The sequence below is a fragment of the Gymnoscopelus braueri genome (genome assembly GCF_963280865.1).
Source record: "Gymnoscopelus braueri genome assembly, chromosome: 23".
NCBI classification, from domain to species: Eukaryota; Metazoa; Chordata; class Actinopteri; order Myctophiformes; family Myctophidae; genus Gymnoscopelus; species Gymnoscopelus braueri.
In genome coordinates, this window is record NC_137625.1 from 21,575,752 (window position 1) to 21,579,000 (window position 3,249).

The window sequence follows — 3,249 nt, forward strand, 5'->3', positions numbered from 1 at the left end:
TTTTTCTCTTTATATACCATCTTACTTAGAAATTGTTTCAAGTAAATATATCCCTTTAGGATTGCAACTATTCATTTTCTTAGTGATTATTCTGTCTTTTTTAATCAAGAAGCAAATCTTTTTTTTAATACAACAAACCAATGATCACATAAGCCTACACATTGGTGTTGAGCAAAAATAGCAAATCTCATAATGCAATGAGACTATGCAAAAAAAAAAATCGGGATTTCAATCTCGTCTAGCAAGACTTCAGTTTTTTTTTTCACAACAGACTCAGACCTACATACAAAACGGTGTACGTACAGAAAATCATAAGCGTAAGACAGAAAACAAGAACAATAAAACAAAGGTAAAAATAAAAAATGACATTTTTCCACTGTACCATTCATCCTAAGATATAGCATCATATAAAAGGTAAGAAAACCGTGCTCCAAAATTCCCTCTTTTAAGTGACATTAGAAACACTTGTGGTTTCAGCAAGACAGCGGGCACTGAGGGAAAACATTTATTTTCCGCAACCTTAACACTAGACTGTAATATTCTTTATCAACACGTCCACTTCTTTCCCTTTGATTTAACGCCCAGCCTTCGTACTGGATAGTCATTTAGGAGCTGAATGGGTTGCTGTTGCTAAAATGTGTTGGACACAAATAAATACAAATCTTTATCAATTTATTGTCATTTTGCTGCTTCGCTCTCTCATACGGTCTTGTTATAGCCTTGATGAGACTAGACTGAGCCAATTTGATTTTATATCAAGGTAGTGAGGCCGGACTTTTTAAAACCTGCCTTTTTGCAAATTATTCTGTGCAGAATGCAGATATGAACATGACTGAGGCGTGGTTAAGGAGACAGAGAGATGAATGTTATCTCATAATGATGACCCCAAAACCCTGAGGAAAGACTACATTGCCGAAACGTTGGTTGTACCTTTTTAATAAACTTTTGCATCGTGACTAAGAGCTGTGCGGCCTCATCCTTTTTTTTCAAAACTCATAATGGAACACACAGAGGGAGAATTCATGTTTGGAATTCAGCAGCATCATGCTTTGAAACAGTGTTACCATGCAACTGCTTGTGAATGGTCCCAACAATGCCCCATTCCATGTTCCAGTTGCCTTGTTAGTTTACATTTATACCCAACACACACACACACACACACACACACACACACACACACACACACACACACACACACGCACTCTCATGTGCACTCTGTTCAGAAAACAAGGCTTCAGCTATGTTCTCTGACAATCGCCGGATTGTTGTGCTCCAAGCCAGGTCCAGATTTCCTCCTGCCCCTTCAGTACACATACCGGGAAGAACAAAGGTGTTATTGAAAAAGAGCCCCATGTTGCGTTGCTGCAGCTCTTTTAGTTTAAGGACAAGCTCAGCAATTTGGGTGGGAAGTTAGTGAACTGTCGACCGGTTGGCTGCTCCAGAAGTTTATGTCCATTTGCTCAATGCAGCGCTGTCCAGTTCATCTGTCACTAATTGAGGTTTATTGCCACAAGCAGTAGTGTGTGTGCGTGTGAGATGGTAAGGAGACTATTAAAGCCAGCTTCAGCAGATGGGTGATGGGTGCATCAGCCACCAGGGGCTCGGCTGTCAAATGGACTCTCCTCCAGTGAGTGGACTGTCTGGGACACTGCGGACGAGGTCTGTGTGGAGGAGCGCTTGTTAAGGCACTCTGTGCGGGAAGCTTTGTAGATCAGACAAGACGCACAACTTTCTATAAGCTCCTCTACAATGTCTGTCGGCCCTCGCATGCGTTTCTGAGAAGAAAGAAATCGATTATTGCTCTCTGGCAAAACGGCAAGATAAACTGTCTTTGCCGCAATTCTGCATTCCCCCCACAACTGCTGGTTTATTTAAATTGTCTTCCAATTGAACTGCGGAGGAGAATCGAGGTCCTCTCTTGATTGACAGTGGCATTCCTTGAATATAAAGCACCTCATTGCTTTCCCTTTGTCTTTGTCACGCCAGCAGCACATGGTGTTGATGTGTGCAGGAGAGAGCCTGTGATTTAGAGACCAATGATAAACATATGAATCGTTGCCTCTACATTTTCATTTTTGCTCCTGAATGGCTTTTCATTGCCTGGCATTCCAAACAGGCTTTGAGGGGGACTCTGCTCCCATTTAAGAGCATGGGGTCGGTCTTATTGCTAAAGGGATCACAGTGGCCCTGTGCGCAAATTGACTCCTTCATGTGGAACGGAAGTTCCATAAACCTTTCTGTTTGAATCATGAGCCAAGGAAGACTATGTCAGTTACACCTGGATTTAATGCCCACCTCCTTTAGTCAAAGTTGAAAATGTTATCGTACTGTCTGGTGTAGTGTGTAAAAGATATAAAAAGCCTAATACACCTAATGTTTTTGACACTGCTAAGACCCTTAGTAGGTGTAGGACTATTCCAACAGACACCAAAGCATGAGCTCAAAACTCCTTTCCAAGGTCTTCAATCACGTCTTGACAGGTAATGATGGGTGAAAAGAGAAAAGTCATACATCACAGCTTCCAGGAGTCAATTTAACTCCTCTTTGTTGAACTCTACTCCCACCTGCTGTTTTGTAATGAGAACTGCGGGAAGCTCTTTTTTCAGACTGAACAAATTTGTCCACAAATGATTATGCAACCAACCATTTACCATTACTTTTAGATATTGATGATGAAATGTTGGATTTAGAACAATATCAATGATTGTGGTTCAGTCTGTAAAATGCAGCACCTATAACCCCTCAGGCAGACTTGAGAATGGAAACGGGTTGATTTCTAAATGTCTTTTACAACATAATCACCATCTGCACTAATTAGCACATGCATGCATGCATGCATCTACATATATTCACACATTATGCTCACATGCACAAACAACACATCTTGTCTTTGTCTTCCATCAATTTCTTCCCCCACTGTTGTTGCCACAGACTCCATGCAGAGCAAAGCTTGCGACCAACCAGCTCGAAATGGTGCTTAATGAAGTAGAAAATCCCAATCATTATCATAATTATTATTTGTCTATGTACCCATGATTGCCTTTAGAGTTTCTCTCTCCATCTCTCTCTCTCTCTCTTTCCAATCTATTATTGACTGCTTGTCACATGCATTAGTTGAGCTTATGAGTGATTTTCGACCAATCCATAAGTTATTTTCCGAGTTGTAGTTCATTAGTCATGTGACCTGCAGGCAAGCCAACCATGAAATCAACTGTTAAATCAAACTGGTCTCACATATTGAACCACTGG